At 50.9% G+C, this 21,681-nt stretch overlaps 1 protein-coding gene across 6 annotated transcripts in view; it reads right to left on the bottom strand.

Moving 5' to 3' along the window:
- The window catches only part of GSG1L (GSG1 like), a 241,675-nt gene that overhangs the window by 50,896 nt on the left and 169,098 nt on the right, over window positions 1-21,681 (bottom strand). The window lies entirely within an intron of this gene.

The following is a 21,681-nucleotide window of genomic DNA, read 5'->3' as shown; positions in this document are numbered from 1 at the left end:
GACTTAGCTGCAAATCAAAATGCCTTTAAAGCCAGGGCTCTGCCCATGCTGCCTAAAATGCATCCAAAGACCCCCTGCTAAAGGCTCCGCCTTCTCTAGGCTGTCTCTACCAGGCCTCAATCCCATCCTTAGCCACACCCCAGCAGGTATGCTAGAAGCCTCTCCCGTCCCCTCTACCTTGGCTCAGTCTGTTGGAAGGAGATGAGGGGTAAGTCACATGGGGATCTTATTTTTCTTTCCTTAAGAAAATTCTTAGAGTTCCTGTCGTGGCCCAGCAGTTAACGAACCTGACTAGCATCCATGAGCACGCAGGTTCGATCCCTGGCCTCGCTCAGTGGGTTAAGGATCCAGTGTTGCCCTGAGCTGTGGTGTAGGTCACAGGCATGGCTCAGATCCTGCGTTACTGTGGCTGTGGTGTAGGCCGGCAGCTACAGCTCTGATTGGACCCCTAGCCTGGGAACCTCCATATGCCTCAGATGCGGCCTTAGAAAGACAAAAAGACGAAATAAATAAATAAAAGAAAAGAAAGAAAGAAAATTCGTGGTGAACTCTCAAAAGGTACATAACACACATAACTTATTCTTTGGAACTGATGCATAAGATTTCTTGATAATGACATACCATGTTTTATTTATCCAACCACTTGATGGTATTTAAGTTATTTCAGGCTTTTTGCTCTCTAAGCAATGCTGCAATAAACACCCTTCTACAAGTCTCTTTGTGCAGACAAGCATTTTTCCGGTGTGAACAACAAGAATTGCCAGGTCGTAAAGCGTGGGCATTTTAAATTTTAATCAATGTTGGTGGACTGCTCTCCTAAGTAACAGTACCATGTTGGATTTCTGCCAGCTGTGGGAGTACTCACTCAAATCCTCACTGATTCTTGAGGAGTTCCCGTCGTGGTGAGGTGGTTAATGAATCTGACTAGGAACCATGAGGTTGCGGGTTCAATCCCTGCCCTTGCTCAGTGGGTTGAGGATCCGGCGTTGCCATGAGCTGTGGTGTAGGTCGCAGACTCAGCTTGGATCCCACGTTGCTGTGGCTCTGGTGTAGGCCGGTGGCTACAGCTCCGATTGGACCCCTAGCCTGGGAACCTCCATGTGCCGTGGGTGCAGCTCAAGAAATGGCAAAAAAAAAAAAAAAAAAGAAAAAAAAGAAAATACGGAGACTTCCAGAGTCCACACTGCACCCTCATTCTCCAGCCCCTATGATTAACATCTTTCAATAGTACATTTGTTACAATTGAGGAGGTAAGAGCGATATGTTCTTATCAACTAAATCCATAGTTTCCATTAGGGTTCACTCTGTGTTGTACGTTCTCTGGCTTTTGGCAAAGGTATAGTGAGTGACGTGTGTCCACCACTACTGTGTCCAGGAGTTTTAAGGCCCCTAAAAATCCCCTGAGAGCCACCTGTTCATCCCCCACTCCCCTTTCTGCAACCCTGGCCACCACCGACCTTACTGTCTCCAGAGTTTGGACACTTTCAGAATATCATATACTTGGAATCACACAGGATGTAGCCTTTTCATATTGGCTTCTCCCACTTTGTGTGGATTTAAGGTTCTTCCATGTCCTTTCATGGTTCGATGGTTCTATTCTTTTCTTTCTTTTTTTTTTTTTTTTCAGGGCTGCACCTGCGGCATATGGAGGTTCCCAGGCCAGGGGTTCAATTGGAGCTACGGCTGCTGGCCTCCACCACAGCCACAGCAATGCAGAATCTGAGCTACTTCTTCGACCTACACCACAGCTCACGTCAATGCTGGATCCTTAACCCACTGAGTGAGGCCAGGGATCAAATCCACAACCTCATGGTTCCTAGTCGGATTCATTTCCGCTGTTCTATGATGGGAACTCCCTGTTCTTTTCCTTTTATTGCTGAATAATATTTCACTGTGGGGTGCATCACAGGTTATTTATCTATTCATTTGTTGAAAGACATCTTGGTTGCTCCCAAGTTTAAGCAATTATGAATAAAGCTGCTTTTGTCATACATTTTGATATTTAATAAGTCAGATTTAGCAGTCATTTGCTTTTGGTTTTTGCTTCCTGAGTCTACTTTAAGAAAACCAATGCCAGGAGTTCCTATGGTGGAAAGGAATCCTACTGGTAGCCCATGAGGATGCAGGTTTGATCCTTGGCCTCGCTCAGTGATTCAAGGATCTGGCGTTGCCCTGAGCCGTGGTGTAGGTCGTAGACACGGCTCAGATCCCACATTGCTATGGCTGTGGTGTAGGCCGGCAGCCGTAGCTCTGATTGGACCCCTAGCCTGGGAACTCACATACACCTCAAGTGCTGCCCTAAAAAGAAAAAAAGAAAAGCAAAAGAAAACCAACACCATAAACACATTCTCCTATATTTTTCTTACATACTTATAGATATTTTTGTTAACTCATCTGGAATCTATCTTGGTGAATGGTGTGAGGTAGGGATCTAACAATTTTTTAATGAGTTTAATTGCTTTGAATGCTCATAGAATGGACTGTTCTTTCCCCACTGATTTTCTTTCTTACTTTTTTCTTTCAAGGCTACACCTGCAGCACACGGAAGTTTCTGGGCTAGGGGTTGAATCAGACCAGCCACCTCAGGCCCATACTGCAGCCACAGCAACACTGGATCTGAGCCAAATCTGCAACCTCTGCTGCAGCTCGCTGCAAAACCAGATCCTCAACCCACTGAGCGAGGCCAGGGATCGAATGCACATCCTCACAGAGACTAAGTCGGGCTCTTAACCTGCTGAGCCGCAATGGAAACTCCCCCATTGATTTTCAATGGCACTTTTATACCATAGTCCAAGCTTCACATTACATGAGTGTATTCCTAACTCATTTTGTTTCATGATCTCTCTCTCTCTGTACCTGTGTCAACGCCACACAATTTTAGTCATTATAACTCACAGTGGAGTCCGTTACCTGAAAAGACTGGTCTCTCCTCCTTTCAACCCATTGCTCACTCCCCGTGGAACTGCCATCCTACCCAGAGCCTTGCTCCCTCTTCGGGTCCTATCCCCAACCCTGCCCACCATCCCACCCCTTCCTGAGGGCTGACCTAGCTCTCCAAACCCTCAGCTATTGTAAGTGCTCAGTTTCTTCTTCACTTGGCCAATCCAGATGCTCTCCAAGTAATTTGACCTGTCAGTGCCTTGGTTTTCTCACCTATAAAATGGGAATAGTAGTATGAAATTCTCTTGAGGCACAACAAGTTAAGGATCTGGCATTGTCATTATAGGGGCTTGGGTCACTGCTGTGGCATGGTTCACTCCCTGGCCTGGAAGTTTTCATATTCCACAGGTGCAGCCAAAAAAAAAATAAAAAAACAAAAAACAAAAACATGAGAACAGTAGTAAAATGGGCAATTGCAGTGAGCATGCACTAAAGAAGAAAAATATTCATGAGAACAACTACTCCTTATACTAGGACAGTGGGAACATAACACTATTTTAATACAAAAATTACCAACTAGACCCAGAAGCTGGGCCCAGCCTGTTGGCAGAATAATTAATTTTCCAAATTGTTAGTTTAGAAAAGCATTGATTTCTCAATTGAATTCCTTTTATCCCCAAATATAAAAAGTCTTGCTTTAAGAAAATTGAATAAATGAAAATTGCAAATCATTCAAAGATAGGTCGGCGAGAGTCTCTTACTGCATTTTTTTTTTCTGGTCTTTTTAGGGCCGAACCTGAGGCATATAGAAGTTCCCAGACGAGGGGTCGAATTGGAGCTGCAGCTGCCAGCAACGAGAGACCCAAGCCGCACCTGCAGCCTACACCACAGCTCACAGCAACGCCGGATCCTTAACCCACTGAGCAAGGCCAGGGTTCGAACCCATGTCCTCATGGATCCTAATGTCCATTACCACTGAGCCACAACAGGAACTCCCTCTGATTGCATTCTAAAAACCCTGCTTAAAAAACTGGACTTCCAACCATGTTATCGGGAGCATGTTTGTTCTGTAAAGTGAGGTCCGCCACTAGCATCTGTTGAGATGCCTCAGCAGAAGGAACTGTTTCCAAGTCATCCTGAATTTATAAGTGACTTTCTGCTGAGTTACGGCTCCCCCTAAATTAGCGGCAACTAAATGAACAGGGCTTGCTGTGCCACCGCCGCTGCTGCTGCTGTTGCTTCTGCTGCTGCTGCTGCTGCCTGGCATAAACCCACACCAGGAACCTCCCAGCTGTAAACAGCTGTCAATCTCTCATCCAGTGATTTCCTGGAATCTCCTGACACCAGAAATGGGATTCCCAGCCCATGTGGGGAGGCAGGCACGGCTCCTGCCTGCCCCTGGGGGACCTTGGACAGTGCTAGGGATGGGGGATGCTGGCCAAGGGCTCAGAGCTGGGCTGGATGTGGTCCCACCCAGAACCCACCGAAATAAAGAGCTGCTTTGACTTTCAGCCCCACCCTCCACTGATCTGACTGATGTCAAGTCCAGAGGGCCTGGCGTGGGGCCAGAAGTAAGAGACAAGGTCAAGGAGCGTCAGAAAATGAGCCCAGGAGTTCCCGCCATGGCGCAGTGCTTAACGAATCCGACTAGGAACCATGAGGTTGAGGGTTCGATCCCTGGCCTTGCTCAGTGGGTTAAGGATCCGGCGTTGCCGTGAGCTGTGGTGTAGGTCGCAGACACGGCTTGGATCCCCCGTTGCTGTGGCTGTGGCATAGGCCGGTGGCTACAGCTCAGATTAGACCCCTAGCCTGGGATCCTCCATATGCCATGGGAGCGGCCATAGAAAAGACAAAAACAACAACAACAACAAAAAAAAAAAGAAAAGAAAAGAAAGAAAGAAATAAAATGAGCCCAGAGTAAAGCCAGGGTGAAAAGAAACAGAAGGAAAGAGAGGATCTGGTTTCCAGCTCTTTCTCTAACTAGTTGTGTGACCTGCCTGTGCCTTGGTTTCTTCACCTGCAAGATGGGGTAATCGAAGTTCCCGTCGTGGCTCAGGGGCTAACACCTGACTAGGATCCATGAAGATGCAGTCTGATCCTTGACCTCGCTCAGGGGGTTAGGGATCCAGCATTGCTGTGAGCTGGGGTGTAGGTCACAGACACAGCTTGGATCTGGCGTTGCTGTGGCTGTGGTGTAGGCTGGCAGCTACGGCTCCGATTAGACCCCTAGCCTAGGAACCTCCATATGCCACAGGTGTGGTCCTAAAAAAGACAAAAAGTATATATATATACATATATATGGGGGTAATAATAACACATACTTCATAAGTTGATATGAGGATTAAGCGGCTTATACTGTAAAGCACTCAAGAGTAGTGCTTGGCGCATAATAAACCCCACGTTAAGTGTTTCATGAATGAATGAGTGAATGAATGCTTGTGACTGACTACATAAACCTGTTTGACTGCACCCTAGTCCAAGGACCAGGTGTGCTGTGTTCGCCACTGAATCCCCAGCACTGAGCCCAGGGCCAGGCACACTGTTAGTGTTCCATACGTGTTTGCTGAATGAATAGATGGTCCATTCAGTTCAATGCTGATTGCAAGGTGCTTGGAGGAGCTAGGCTGGCTGGGGTAAAGGTCTAGGGTCTGCAATGTGGACATGAGCTGGGACCAGGCCAGGTCTGAAAACTCTGGAGAGTAAATTGCCTGCGTTACATCAGCAGCTCCATCATATGTTTATTTATTATGCATTCATTCAGTCAGTCAGACAACGACTATTTATGGATGCTTTTCACAGGCCAGGCACTGTTCCTGGGGGCATGGCCGGGGTGGGGGGAACCCTGCTCTCAGATGTCTCAGGTTCAAGTGGAGGAGATCCAGTCAATAACCATATTGATCAACAAGAAAACATCAGGCAGTGAAAAGTGCCATGATGAAAATAAAACAGGGGGTATTCCCGTCGTGGCTCAGCGGAGACAAATCTGACTAGTATCCACGAGGATGCAGGTTCAATCCCTGGCCTCGCTCAGTGGATTAAGAATCTGGCATTGCCATGAGCTATGGTGTAGGTCACAGATGTGCCTTGGATCCCATGTGGCTGTGGCTGTGGCATAGGCCAGCAGCTGTAGCTCTGATTCGACCCCTAGCCTGGGAACCTCCATATGCTGCAGGTGCAGCTCCAAAAAGATTTAAAAAGAAGAAGAAGAAGAAGAAGAAGAAGAAGAAGAAGAAGAAGAAAAGAAAAGAAAATCAGGCAAAATGCCAGGGGCTCCTTCAGCATGAGTAGCCAGGGAGGGCCTCTCTGAGGAAGTGACTTTTTTTTATTTTTTCTTCTTTTTTGGCCAACCTGAAGCACATGGAGTTCCCCAGCCAGGGATCAGATCTGAACCACAATTGCGACCTAAGCCACAGCTGCCGCAACGCTGGATCCTCAACCCACTACAGCCATCCGGGGATCGAACCTGCATCCTGGTGCTGCAGAGATGCTGCAGCAGGAACTCCCTGAGGAAGTGACATTTAAGCAGAGGTCTGAATAGGAAACTGAAGGCAGCCGCAAGAGGTTTGGGGCAAAGCATGCCAAACAGAGGGAGTGACCAGCTGGGGCAAAGGCTTGAAGGCAGCAGAGCCTGACCTTGAGGGGAAGGGGAGAGATAGCTCAGCAGGGTGGGAAAGAGAAGGGAGGTTTGGAGATGGGTCAGGGAGGTGGGCAAGGACCAGGTCACCCAGGACCCTGCAGGCCATGGTGAAGAGTCTGGCTTTCTTTAAGTACAATGCGAAGCCATGGGTAAGGGTTGAAGCAGGGTTAATCTATGTTTTAAGATTTTTTTTTTTTTTTTTTTTTTTTTGCTTTTTAGGGCGGGACCTGTGGCATATGGAGGCTCCCAGGCTAGGGGTCTAATCAGAGCTGTAGCTGCCAGCCTACACCACCGCCACAGCAATGGAGGATCCAAGCCGCGTCTGCAACCTACACCACAGCTCACGGCAACACCGGATCCTTAACCCACTGAGCGAGGCCAGGGATCGAACCTGCGTCCTCATGGATACTAGTTAGGTTCGTTAACCACTGAGCCACAATGGGAACTCCTTAAGATCATTCACGTTTCTGGGTGAAGACGGGGTGCGGAGATGGTGGAAGTGGGGGTGAAGGGAGTCCAGGCTAAGGTGTCACTGCTTGAACTAAAGCCATCTCAGGCTCCAGGGCAGTTTTTGGAGGCGGAGTCAACAGGACCTGCTGATGGACTGGGTGTGGGGCACCAGGGCCACTCAGAGATTGGGATGACTTTGGGCTTGGGGTTTGGGCACTTGGGCAGGTGATGGTGCCATCCGCTAAGATGAAGATGACGGAGACAGATGTCTGAGTGGCCGTTCGGGCCCCATTCACTAGAAATGCCTATTTTACTCCCAAGCTGAGGCCTCAAGCAAGCAGTGGAGGCCTGGGAACAGTCAGAGCTGGAGACCTAAGTGCGTGAGTCACTGGCCTACAAGAGACCACATGGGGAGGAATGCAGGGAGAGGGCTTCGGGTGGAACCAAAGTCCACTGCAGACTGGGTGGGGCCAGCAGAGGGGGCTGAGGACAGGATGCCTGGGCAGCAGGAGGAAAACGACCGTGCAGCCCGGCCAAGGCCAGGGGAAGGATGCACATCGAGGAGGAGGAAGTGGTTTGTTAGGTCAGCGATGTAGACAGAGAAGTGACTGTTAGATTGGCCAACACGGAGGCCACTGGGGACAGATGCTCCACTGGACCAGGCTGAGAAGAGGAGAGAAAACAGCCAAAGCCATCAGAGAGACGATGTCAAAACTCACTGCGTGGAGGAGCTCAAAAATGGGGTGATGTCTGGAAAGGGTTTGGGGGTTCAGGGAGGGATCCAGAAGAAGAAAGAGAACGGATGTTCCTGTGCTTAGTCAGGGTGCTCAACTAGACAGGGAGTGCCTGGGGGTGCAGAGGAGCCAGAAAGCAATCGTGGAAATGAGGGAGAGAGAAGGTTCTGGAAGACAAAGCGCTGGCTTTGGATGGGAGCTGGGAGGCCTGGCCCAAGGGAACGGGAGGGCACGTGAGGGCAGACCCCCAACCTGGGCCAGCTTTGCCCCTCTGTCTCCCACAGGAGGCCAGGCCATGGGCAAGAGCAAGACAGGGGTTTGAGGAATCAGGAGAAGGTGTGACGGGTCCTTTCGGAGCGTGGGAAAGCACAGACAAACTGGGGCGGTGCATGTGGCTGGAGGCGCGGTGCTGCCTGTGTGTGAGGCCTGTGCTCAGGAATTTAAATTCAGACCAGGCGGTGGGATTCAGCGGGGGAATGGGGGCCCAGGAGAGGAGTCAGCCTGACCATGCAGAGAGGTGCCTCCTGGCTCAGAAGGACATACAGCTATGCCACGCCATGCTGCCTCCCCTGGCTAAGGACACAGAACACTGATGCCCAGCTGAGCTCCAGACCGCCTCTCGCCCCCAGCCCCCCCTCGCTTTTGCAGGGTTTGAACATGGTATGCTAGTGGCATGCTCCATTTAATTGAGCTATCAGGGAGGTGGCTGATGAATTAATTTATAATAGAGTTTATCATTAAAGATGCTGTCCAAGTTATTACTCAGAACATTCAAAGAGCACTCATGTCTAAACAAATATTCTGTGTACGTGGGCGCTGATCCGAAGTTGCCAACATCCCGGGGGTGTCCTGCCAGGGACCTAAGACAGAGTTGGGACCTGGAGGAAGCTGAAACCAGATGACATGGGGCAGGAAGGCAGTAAAGGGAGAGCCCTCCTAGGGCAGGCTGATTTCCAGGTAGTTAGTCCCTGAGCATGTATTGAGCACCTGCTGTGTATCAGGCTACCTTCTAGCTTGGGAAACATGACTGGCAATAGTGATCTGGTTTCCAGGGCACTTGGAAACTGGCAGAAACTGGGGACCAGTGTGTGGCAGGCCAGCCAGTGGGGGAAGGCCAGGGGCCTGCGGGAGCCCTAGCTGGGCTCCTAGGCCAGGTTTGGGAGGGGAGGACATGAAAAGCTTCTAGAGTGGGTCACTTCCAAGCTGAGAGGACCCAAGAGGGTGGACAGGGCAGCGGAGCCAGCTCCTGCAGAACCCGCAGACAAAGTGGTTTGATGGGGCCTTAATGGGCCATGAGGTAGGACATGTGGGTGGAGAGAGCTGCTGCTGGAAGCTAAACAACACCCTGCAGGAAAGTTCTGGAGCCATCCTGGGAAGTTCAGGCTCTATCCTGGGGCCAGTGGGCAGAAACTGCACAACTGTCAGTCACAGGGGAGAGCCAGGCTGTGCCTTTTTTGAAAACCTCTCTTGCTGCTGGGGTGGGGAACTGGTGGGTGAGAAGGTGGGAGGTAGGGAAGTGGGGGAGAGGTGGCTGCAGAGAGAGAGGACGAGGACGAGGCCTAGGGGACTGAGATGAGGAGGCGGATGAGCAGGTGGCCGGGGGAGCCACATCTGACACCGCCTCGGCGGATAGATTCCCAGCAAACCCTGGGGCACTGGAAGCCCTGACTCAGGAGTGGGGAGGGACTGGGGGACGCTGGTGGGATTGACCCAATTAACATCGTGCCAGGAATATCCTCCCACGGAAAGAAAACTTTGAGATCCTAAGCGCTGGCATTTCATGTCACCCATCAGCTGGGGGAAGACAGAAAGAGAAACCCCTTATCTAAGCATATCTAAAGCATCCAGATGTTTGTCCTGATGGGGACTAAAGGCTGACTCTCCCTCCTGCCTTCTGGCCTGGGGAGGACCCTATAGGGATGGGCGCCAGCACTTCAAACCACCCCCAAGAAGCTGAGCTGATGCTATGTTTAAAGCTTGCCCAGATCTATTTTTAAAGAACAGGCTATTTTTAGACACTCTCCCGAGATCCCACAGCCTCTCTGGGTAGCATATTTCAGGGTTTAAAAAGTTCCTCCTTACACATAACCTAAATCTTTCCAGCACCAATTTAAGCTAATTTCTTGCTCTGCCCTCTGAGGACAAGAGGGGGGGAGGCGGGTGGCATCTTTCGGAGAAGAGACATTCTGGAGCTTGGCAATTACCGAGTCACCCCTCAACTCTGTCTTCTCGGCACTAGATCATTCCAATTACTCCGCCCTTTCTCCAAAGGTCTCCTTGTAGGTCCCCCAAGTCATTAGCACCAGTCCTGCTTGGCTTCTGCCCGTTTCTCAATTTGCCTTTGAAAATGAAGTGACTCAAATCAGGGGTGGCATTTAATGAGGGACCTCCCCAAGGATTATTGAACTTCCACCAGCCTCGCCCACCTGGCCACCTCCATCTAGTCCCGAGACAGTGAACAGGCTCAGACCTCTGCCACCCTACCCCCTGCAGGGGGGTCCTGGAATGAGTCCAGAAGCCGCCACCCTCGTTCTTGTTCCTGGTGAGTCCTGGGGTGGCCCCAGGCAATGTGGTAACAAATGATTTTTTTTTTTTGCTTTTTTTTTTTTTTAAGGCTGCGCTCTTGGCACATGGAAGTTCCCAGGCTAGGGGTCGAATCAGAGCTGCAGCTGCCAGCCTATACCACAGTCACAGTAACTCAGGATCCAAGCCACATCTGTGACCTACAACCACAGCTCACAGCAACACCAGATCCTTAACCCACTGAGCGAGGCCAGGGATTGAATCTGCAACCTCATGGATACTAGTACGGATTCTAAAAATTCATTTAAAAAATGATTTTTTAAAAAAATCTGTGGCTATGTCCCCACACTCTCCTTCATTTGGCTAACTAGATATAAGACCTCCATGCCTCGGCTGTCACAGAGGACTAAGAAAACAAGAATCGAAGTCCTAGCTCTTCGGATTTCAAAAAAGCTACGTGCAATTGTTGGATGAAAAGGTTTGGAAGAATATGTGATCAGGCAGAGCCAGTTTCGGCCCACCTCCCCGCGGAGACCAGGAAAAAGTGCCTGCCTGGCAGAAGTGGGAGGAGGGGGAGGAGCAAGAGGAGAGGACAGTGGGCCCCAGGAGAGAATGGATTCAACTGCGCAGGCGTGAGCATCCCCCAGGAGTACGTGGGCGTGAGGTCCGCCTCCACAAACGGTCCCGCCCCAACCTGAGTGGACGGCGGATGTCCTGGGAGCCTGGCCACGTGCTCACGGACAGAAAAGAGGGCTGTCCGCGTGGGTCCTAGCCCTTGACTCGCGAAAGACTCTGCGTGTGCACCACCCCATTGTGATAGCCTGGGATGCTCCAAAGCCCCGTCCCCCTGAGGGAGGGTGTGCCCTCTGGCCTAGGGGGACGATGGGAGGAAGAGGAGAAAGTCCCCTGGCCCGTGTTTGGGTGAGACCGAGTAAAGCACGCCAGGAACCTCACACAGAGACCCAGGGCAGAGGCGGAAGATCCCCCCCACGTGTCCACACGCCCAGGTCACGGTCCTGCCCCCTCCCCCCCCAACCTCCCACCCCCCCCTTCTTCTCCCACATCTCCACCCTGGAAATCCACACACGGGTGGTCTTGACATTCCACCCAAGCCTTGGACTTGAGCTACCTCCGTGGGGGACAGCCCTGACCTTGGGCATGATGTTCCCAGCCCTGTCTGCCAATGTGGCACCTTCTCAGAGGCTCCCAACCAGCCCCACCTGCAGCCTCTAGGCCCTGCCGCTACATAGAGATCCCTGCGTGTTTAGGATAGGGTCCCGAGCGGTGGGAGCAAGGATTAGAACGCAGCGCCGAGAAGCCCGCCAGGGCGGATGGCCCTCTCAAGGCTTGATTACTGCTCACCTCTCCACATGCCTTTCTAGACACAGTGGCTGAGAGCGAGAGGGACCATATCAGGTACTGCCCAAGCCAGGTCACCTTTGAGATTAAAGGGGCACGATTAAAAATTATCCTGGGATGTGGGATTTCCCCCTGTGGTGCAGTGAGTTAAGAGCCCAATGGCAGCAGCGCCGGTCGCTGCAGAGGGTTCAATCCTCGGCCCGGCGCAGTGACTTAAAGGATCTAGAATAGATCACAGCTGGCAGCTTGGATTCAGTCCGTAGCCTGGGAACTTCCATATGCCTCAGGTGTGGCCATTAAAAAATATATGTATCTAATTTTTATAATCATATCCTGGGACAAGAAGAACATAGGCTCTTGAGAATGATGGTAGAATAAATGAATGAGGGAATGAGCTCAATCTCTCCAGAGATTCCCCTTCCACCTGGGGAATGGCCCCTAACCTTTACCAAGGGCTTTCCCTCTGCCAGGGACTTGAACACCTGCCGTCTCTGTGTGCAGCACAGAGTCCGCTTAGGGTGTCCATCTCACAAGAGAGAACAAAAAGTAGGCCAAAAGGAAGTGACCTGCCTGACAGACAGCAGGGAATCTGGGAGCAGAATCCACATCTCTCTTTTGCCCAAAATTGTTTCATTCACTCACTCCACGTAGGACTACTGAGAATCTGCTACAAGCCCGCACTGTGCTAAGGGCTGGAGAGAGAGAGAAAAATGAGACAGATGGGGCCGCTGCCTGCTTGAAGCTCTAGTTGGGGAGATAGATACAAGCAGAAAACAGCAGCCAAGGGTCAGGGAGTGATGTGAGGGGAGGGGCGGGGGGCCATGGGAGCTGACATCAGGACTCCTCTCCTCTGGGGGTCCAGGAAGGCGTGCCTGCGGTGCGTGTTCCAGCTGAGCCTGAAGGAGGAGGCGCAGTTAACCAGGTCAGAGTTGCTCAAGTATGGGGCACACCTCCCTGGGTGCTCAAGCTTATTTTAGACCAAGAGTTCTAAGCCTCAGCATTGTTGGCACCTGGGGCCCGACAACCCTGCGCATGGCAGGATGTTTACCCATTAGATGCCAGAAGCCTCCACCTCCTTGCTCCCTTAGTGTAACAACCAAAAATGTCCCCAGATGTTACCAAATGACCGTGGGGGTGGGGAGGGGTCTGAGAGGGCAAAATCACCCCTAGATGAGATCACCATTTTATTTTATTTATTTATTATTTGTTTAAATTGGGAGGTTCCCAGGCTAGGAGTCGAATTGGAGCTACAGCTGCAGGCCTATGCCACAGGCACAGCAACGTGGGATCCCAGCCACGTCTGTGACCTACACCACAGAGCAGGGCAACTCCACTGAACAAGGCCAGGGATCGAACCCACAACCTCATGGTTCCTAGTCGGATCCGTTTCCACTGCACCACGACGGGAGCTCTGAGATCACCGTTTTAGATGCTACATAAACATCTATGCAATGGTAATGTTTTTATTTTTATAGGTTTACAATTCTGTTCTGTTTATTGCAAGGGATACTGGCTTTTCACTTCCGGTAGTGATCTGCAGATTTTTAATTAATTTCAAAAAAAAGTTGAGTGTTTTAAAGAAAATAATGCTAAGTGAATAACGGCCCGCGAGTGTGGCGATAGCCATGGAAGGAAAATGCACAGGTCTGAGCGATGAGAGAGGCTGAGTCAGGTGAGAGTGGGGTGTGCGGTAACCAAGGAGCTGAGGCCGGGGTGCATGCCTACGCATGTGTGTATGCGTGTGTGCGTGCGTGCGGACATACATGCATGCGTATGTACGTGCGTACGTGCGTGTGATGCTTGGAATCCTCCCGGGTATGCCATCTTGGAGAGCGAAACTTCCCTCTGGAGTTCAAAGCTGTCTTTCCCTCTGCCTGACAAGAGTTTGTTTCTCTTGGGTTGGACACCAGAGGAGGGGATTGGCCAAACTTCTGGAGCCCAAGTGGCAGAAAGATAAGAACCTTTAAACACTAGAAACACCCTCCTGGAGGCAGGATGCTTGCAGTGTTAGACATTGGGGGCCCTGAAATTAAGGGCGGCGGGGGCAGCGCACTGAACAATCCCATCTCTGTCCTTCTGGGGCATGTGCTCATAGGGACCACTGGGCAGACCCCTCCCTTTGTTTTTGTTTATTTGTTTGTTTTTTGTTTTCTCTATCTCTGGCTCTGTTTTTCTCTTTCTCTGTGTTTCCTTCTATCTCTGCCTTTGATTCTCACTCAGTGTCTGGCGTTCTGTCTCATTGTCCCAGGAATATCCGTTTACATGTGCCCAAGTCATAAGCAGGAATATTCACTGTACTCGGGTCTCTTGCAGTGGGGCTCCCCCTCACCTCCTGCTTGGTCCACGAGGGCCCCTGGACGGCACTGAGAAACCTGGGATAGGTTTGGGGCTGAAGTTTCCAGCTTCCACCTCACCCACTGCCAGCAGCTTCATTCTGCCTCAGCATGGAATGAGCAGAGCCCTTCATACGTGGACTCTTCATACATTTCCTCCCAGGGCTACCCTTCCATCCCTCCGTCGCATTAGCTGAAATGCAAATCCTTCTCTTCTGGCTAGTTAGATCTTAAGTGCTCTGAGTTTCCACATTTCCCTGAAGCGATGCTGTGATACCATCCAATTAGTTTCATTGCCCCAGAAGCTGCCTCTGCAATAAGAAAATGAGATGCCTCGCTGAAAAACCTCTAGAGAACAAAATCTCTGCACAGCGCTTCCCTTTTCTGGGGACTCTAGAGTTTGTAAAGTGCTCAACTGTCCCCTAACTCATGTACTCACTGCCTCATCCCAGGAGGGCTAGGTTTAGTGACACTCTGTTAGCCAATGAGAAAGTGAAGCTCAGAGAGGTAAAGCAATCCGCTCAGAATAACACAGCATGAAAGGAGTGTGTTTGAGTCCAGGTCTGCCCACCTCCAAGTCCAGGTGTTTTATCATTCCATCACAGCCATTTCCATCCATTCATCCAGTCAACAAACATTTATTTAGCATTCACTGGGTGCCAGGCTCTCTTTGTGGTTCAGGGAATAAAGGAGTAATACAAGCAAGAACTCTGCTCTCACAGAGCTGATAGTCTTCTGAAGGAAAATAGAAAATAAACACAGAACAGAGTTTGGTGGAGTTCCCTGGTGGCCTAGCAGGTTAAGGATCCGGTGATGTCACTGCAGTGGCTTGGGTCACTGCTGTGGTGCAAAGTCAATCCCTGGCCTGGGAACTTATGCATGCTGTGGGCATGGCCAAAAAAGAAAAAAAAAAAACATCAGAACTTAGTAAACGCTATGAAGGAAAAGAGAGTGGGCATGAGGAAAAGAGTGATTGGGTAGCTAATGTGGTCAAGGAAGTGGGGGGGCACCTCTGGGAAGGTGACATCTAAACTGAGACGTGAAAATTTTTCAGGTTTGGGGACGATAGGCCCAGGCAGAGATGAGGGCAAGCACAGAGGCCTTGAGGTGGGAAGGAAGCCCACTGTTCTTGGTTGGGAGGGTGGGAGCAGCATCTCCTGGCTGCAGGGAGGTGGGGAGTTGTGTGCTGTGAGGAGGAGGGAACTGGGTCACCGTCAGCCCCTCCTCTTTCCTGAGTGATGCTAGCTCTGGCAGCAGTGGGGGTGGTGGGGGAGGTCTCTCCACAGGCCCCATTTCCTGACCTGGCTCAGGGGGACTCACAGAGGGGTCTGGATGCCAATGGAGCATAGATCCCACTTGGCCCACCTCCGTCCTGGAGCAGGAGCCAAGATGGAACCCTTCAAGACTGGGATCCAGCCACACGTGGCCAGGGTGATGGGAGGACAAAGCTGGAGTGAGCAGGGTGCTTGGAGCTGGGTGTCGAAGTTGCTGCCCCTCCCAGGCACTCTCCCAGTGAGAGCTCCCTCAGGGTGCACAGCTCAGATTGCCTGGGTGGAGGGGGCGCTGGTGAAGGACAGCGAGGCAGGGTGCATCAGGGCATCACTGCCAGGCCAGACATTGGTGCCTCTGATCCTGTCAACCCTGGTGTTGCTGCCTAAGACCCTCAGCTTTTCTCCTCTGCTCCTTCCTCCAGTGGGAGTTGGTTTTGACCTCTCTTCCAAATAAGGCCTGGGACTCAGGCAGGTGCCCCCACCAGAGCTCCCAGGCACTCAGAGCAGAGATACGGGGCCGGGCACCTCTCAGATCACAAGGGGTCGGGGCTCAGCTGTGTCTGCGAGCTGCAAAGGAGCAGCGGCAAGTGAGGGGTGGCTCTAGGTGGCGCCCTCCTCCAGGGGGCCCCTCAACGCTCCAGCAAGACTCAACTATACAGTCACAGAGTCTCCCAGCCACAGCTTGGCTGCCTCGCTCCTGACCAGGCCTCCCAAAGGTGGGGTCTGTGAGTTAATCCCTTCCCAGGCCTAGTCTAGGAGTGTCTCTGTACAGCTCACACCACCCCCCAAGCGGACAGAGGCCTTCCCCGGTCAAGATGCTATGTTCCATCCCAACCACTGACCCCTGAGAACACATCTTCCACATCACCCCTCCCCTGCTTTCCAGACTAGACCATCTCCCCATCCCCTTTGCTGGTTGGGCCTCTTTTCCCAGCCAGCAGACCACTCAGATGCTGTCATGGGGGCAGGACAGCGTGGACTGTGCACACTGGATCCAAATTTGCCCCCACTCAGTCCAGGTCCAAATCCTGCCTTTAACAGTTACTGGCCATGTGATCTGAGCAATCCTGTTAAATGCTCTGTGCCTCAGTTTCCCCACCTAGTTAAGAGAATGAGCCATGGGTACTTGTAGTCACATTCTACAAGTGTTAGGGCTATGCTGGTCACAGTCCATGCCCTTTCCTTGAAGGGCCAGGTTCTCCAAATAAATGATCCCATCACTGCCTCCTATGCAACCTGAACCTCAGAAAAGTGACATGACTAAGCATGATGACAAGAAAAACAAAAATATGTCTATGGGTGACAGGGGCACTGAGAGCCATCAGAGGCAACCCCAGGAGTAACCTCAGGAGACCTGAGATTAGGAGGATCAGGGCAAATGTGGAGCACAGGGGGGCTCCTGGGTAGTGACCCAGATCTTGCCTGCTGGTCACTGGTTGACTCTTATGTAGGCTCCATCCTAGTAGTTTCAGAGCCCCTTGGACTCTTTAGGACTTGTAATATAATGTGGCCAGTGTGTGACTCAGCTCTATTCAAAGAGAAGAGAATGAATGGGCAACAGTCCCTCATTCCAGCCTCCCCAGACTCCCTGGCACACCTGCCCAGACCCTGCCAGCCTTCAAATTTCAAACAATGGCCAGATAACTGCCTGTCATCTCAAGACAGCCAAGAATGTCCATTAATGTCCAACAATGACCATCCAGCAAGAGAGAGACCGCTGGTCTCAATTTTGCAGTTTCCAGCTGTGTGTCCACAGACAAGTTACTTAACATCTCTGAGGCTCCTTCTTCTCATCTAGAAAGTGGAGATAATACCTAATCACATCTACTCACACAACCAATATTCCTTGAGCAGCTATTGTGTGCCAGATATTGTTCTAAGTCTGGGGGATACAGTGGAGAGCAGGACAGAGCCTCTGTCCTCATGGAGATGATATGCAAGTAGGGGAGACAGTGCTAAATATGTGATTTCGAGGAAGAAACAGAATGAGGAGACCAAGTGACTGGGGAAGCTGCTTCATATAGGATCATCAGGGAAGGCCTCTCTGGGAAGGAACTTTAAGCTGGAACTTGAAAAATAAGAAAGAGCTGATCATGAAAAAGCCTAGAGGAATCCCAGGCAGAGGGAACAGCAATTGCCAAGGCCCAGGAGTGGAGAGAAGGGGGTCAGTGTGGCTGGAGCCTAGGAGTGAGAGGATGAGGGTCCCAGGGAAATGGGGAAAGACCAGCTCAGGGAAGGGGTTAGGACTTTATCAGAACACAGCAGGAAGCCATTGGAAGGTCTTAAGCAGGGGAAGTGACACTTCCCCATCTACAGTCATATATACAAAAGCACACAGCACATAGTAAGTGCTTGATAAATGTTGGTTGACTTCTGGGTGGCCTCCATCCTGGTGGCTCCCCAGGCGTCGTGATGTTGAGCAGCTTTGTCCATAGTGGGAGCCTGAGGCAGGGGAGGGGTGGGCAGGGTGCAGGGAGGAGGGCAGCAGCCTCCCTTCCTGCCCAGGTATTCTCTGGTCTTTGTCCTTTGGCAGATTCTGCCCACCAGTCCCTTGCCTAGAGACAAATGTTGGGCAAGCACGAACTCAACTCATTGTCTAAAAATAGCCACCAGGGAGTTTCCAACTCCTGGGAAAAGCATGCAGGAGATACCATTTGTGAGAAGAGTTCTCCAGGCATGGAGAATTTCCATCAAGGGGAAGTGTCCTCCAAGGGCTCTTAGACTTCTCAGCCACCTGGAGCAGCAGAACAGCCGTCTGCAGGGAAAGGTTAGATGGAGGAAGGATGGGAGCCTAGGAGACAGCACAGCCCTTTAGCATGAAACAACCAGAATGGGACCCCAGGCTCAGGCAGGGACTAGGGAAGTCAAGGGTGTGGAGGATCCACAGAGGAGGCCAGCAGAAGGGTCAGCTGTCAAAACTGGAAATGCACCTGATTTTCCACCCAGCACTTTCATCTCTAAGAAATTACCCTCAGACATATGTGCACACATAGGCAAAGATATATGGACAAGGATATTCATTGCAGCAGAAGACAAAAAACACCCTGCTAACACATCAGCTCCCCGAGAGCAGAAATTTGTCTATTTGTTCTTTGCTGTGTCTCCAGTGCCTAGATCAGTGCCTGGAACATAGTGGGTGCTCAGTAGAGAATGACTAAGTGCCTGGCACATAGTGGGTGCTCAGTAGATATTGACTAAGTTGTTAATCAGCCAGTGAAAAAGAATTAGGTCAATTAAAATGTGCTGACCAAGAATGACCTCCAAGAATCATCAAGTGAAAGAAAGCACAGCAAAGGGATGTGATTGTACCATGCTACTGTATCTTTTAAAAATATTTAGACTCATTCTGGAAGGACAGACAAGAAACTGGTAACCGTGGTTGAGGAAGGTTTCACAAAGATGTTGATAAATAATATAGATCTACATCTCTCCATCTCTGTCTCTGTCTCTCCATCTCTATCTCTCTACCTCTATCTTTGCCTCTTTCTCTCCATCTCTATCTGTATCTTTCCATCTCTATCTCTCCATCTCTATCTCTCCATATCTCTCTCCGCCTCTGTCTCTCTGTCTCTGTCTGTCTCTGCTTGTGCTCTCAGCATAGGCAGTAAATACACTTTCATAGTCTCTCTTTTGCTCGCTCTCAATTCTGCTCCTGTTCTCTGTATGTCTCTCTCTGCCTCCCTCCTTCCCTCCCTCTCTAGGAGATATCTCTATGATTCTGCCTCTAGTTCTCTCAGTCTCACACACAGACACATCATATCCTCTCTGTGTCTGGTCTGGTCTGTTTCCTCCTCTTCCTGTACATGAACCCCATACAGTGCCACCGTAACACCAAGTCACTACTACCATGAAATTCCGGGGCTGCCATGATACTACCAGCTCTGTTACAGTCATCATGCTGAGAGTCAACCACATACCACACACTGGGCTAAGCACTCTATACATGCTCGCTCCTTAAATCCTTGCAACTCCCTCTATGGTAGGTATGACTGTTTTCCTATTTGGGGGAAGGGACAACTAAGGCTCCAAGAAGACAGAGAATCTGACCAAGGCACACAGTTGGTGGTGAGGCCAGGAGTCAAACCTAGGCAGTCTCTGCCTTTCATCCCCACCCGGTGCAGCTTCTCATCACTTTCCCAGACCTATAATGGAGCACCTGTTAAGGAGTCTCCAGCCTCTACCCCACAAATGAGCTCAGCCTGATGAATGCAGCTCATGCCCAGCCCCTGGGGACAGGGAGACAGATGCCTTTTTGAGGGGCAGGAAGATTTCAGTATCTCCCCAGAGCACCTCCCACTGCACACAGACACCCCCTTGGGTGATTAGAAGGTGGGTCTCTGTTACACTACTCTGGTCAACAAGCATTTATGGAGGAGGTCAACTTTGAACCAGATTCTAGGGATGCAGGAACCACAAGACAGACCCTAAAGCAAGACCGTGCTTGGCACGTTGGTGACAAGATGGAAAACCCTGGGAGCAGAAGGGCCCGGATCCTGTGTAGATCAGTCCCAGACAGTGCAGACTAGCGGGTCCCACCCCATGAGCTGCCCCAGAGTGCCTCAGAGTCTTCTTCCCTCCAGTGACTGGTGAACTCCAGTCTCTCCACTAAGCCCTGACTCACCCTGTGTAGAAGACTCCAGAGTGTGGCCCTTTCCCCTACAACAGGGCTTTGGCCTCAGTTTCCCTGTCTAGTTCCCTACCCTACACCCTCCCCCAGGACTGGAGCCTAATACCTGTACAGGCCCAGCTGGCTGGAGCCCTGACTGCCAGGTGGAGGGCAGGACGACACTTCTCCTGAGAATGTTCTGCTGCCCAGCCCACCGATTTGCTTTCGGCAAAGGCCACACCCCCCAGGAAGGACCAGCCGCTTCCTGGCCACGCCCCTCAGAGTCTAGCCTTCCAATGAGCGAGTACCTGGCCCCTCCCTCCAGTTTTCCCAGAGACCAGACCTCTGAGTACCCAGCATCCCTTGCTGCACCCTCTCCCAATCGATTAAAACCACGAGAAGCAAGCAGTCCCAGGACTGTGGGTTTTACTTCCCATTTTTATTAAACTTATGAAGATTCTTGCCTCCTCCTGAACCCGTCAAAGCCCAGTTTCTACCTGGCTCTGTGCCTGGGGCCAGTAGGAAAGGCCCAGTGGCCTGCATACTCCCCCCTTCTCCCACCCCACAATCCTCGCTTCCAAAAGCATGCAAAGGATGTGGCAGAATTTCAATCACCACGACCAGCCGCCAGAGGCCAAGGGCAGACCTGGGCTGCCCCCTCAGCCCCACCTCCTGAGGACACCCTGGCTGCCCACCATCCGGCTGATAGGTCCTGGTTCCCTTCTAGAATCTTCAGACCCCTCTACAGGCCCCTGACTTGCTTCTAACACTCTAACTCATTCCCTCTGAAAACATTGATTATGTTTTGGATCAGCCCCTGGGGATACAGCTGCGACTAAAGCATGGCCATCCCCCCAAGGCTAATGAGGGGGTTAACATAAACAGTGAAGTAAAATCAATTATTACAAATATTAAAACTGAAATATACACAGCCACGCTTGAAAACTGGCAGCCCATGGGCTGAATCCAACCTGCAGATGTTGGTGAGGGCTGTAAAAAAAAAAAAAAAAAAAAAAAAAAAAAAAAAAAGATGAATGTTTTTTTGGCCAACATTAAAAAATCTGGAGGATTTCCATTAAAAGATGGGATTTTTGGCTTCTCTTGGAAAATCAGAAACTCTGGCAACCCTGGGTCCACATTTTCCCTCAGCTGGGGCTGATCAGAACGCTGCCATTTAGTGAGGACCTCACAGGCTCCCGCATGCCCAGCATCCCCCGTCCACTGCCTCTGTCTCTCCCACTCACTCCCTCATTCACTTTTCCTTCTAGGGCTCTGAAGGCATTTACCTTTTCAACCCCTGGAGGGAACCTGAGGGAGCAAAGAGGTCAGTTTTTCACCTGAGCTTGGAGAAAGGTTTGGAAGAGGAGGTGAGCTTCCAGCTGGATCAGGAAAAATGAGCATGTGTTCACCCAGAGCGGGGAAGGGGCGGTAGGGAAGAAGGAGAAAGGCAGCCCGGGCAGGTAAAGACCCAAGCAAAGGCAAGGAAGAGAGGAGCTGCCAGTTCTGGGCCTCCCAGTCCTTCTGAGCTTGGTATGAGCTGTTCTGATGGGGCTCCTGACTCAGGACTGTGCCAGTTCTGCTCCTGATCTTCTGGGACCTACCACAGACAGGTGGGAACATGGCGACAGGTGATGCAGCCCATGAGATGTAGGGGACAAAAAAAAAGAAGTTTCCAACTGGATCATTTACCATGTAACTCTGACTGAAAAATTTGTTTTAATCTTCTTGTTCTGAGATATTATAGATTCACAGGAGGGTGCAGAAAAATGTACCAGGACGTCTCCTGCACCCCTCCCCCAATGTTAACACTCACCCAGCTTGTATGGTCCTAGGGTGCAATAGCAAAGCCAAAAAACTGACCTTGGCACAATCCATAGTTGACTTGGAT

Source organism: Sus scrofa, chromosome 3 (assembly GCF_054392235.1).
Source record: "Sus scrofa isolate SSC_HxYL_T2T_F1_AM1 chromosome 3, Sscrofa_HxYL_maternal_Yorkshire_Landrace_v2.0, whole genome shotgun sequence".
Classification (NCBI taxonomy): domain Eukaryota; kingdom Metazoa; phylum Chordata; class Mammalia; order Artiodactyla; family Suidae; genus Sus; species Sus scrofa.
This window is presented reverse-complemented; position numbering and strand designations above follow the sequence as displayed.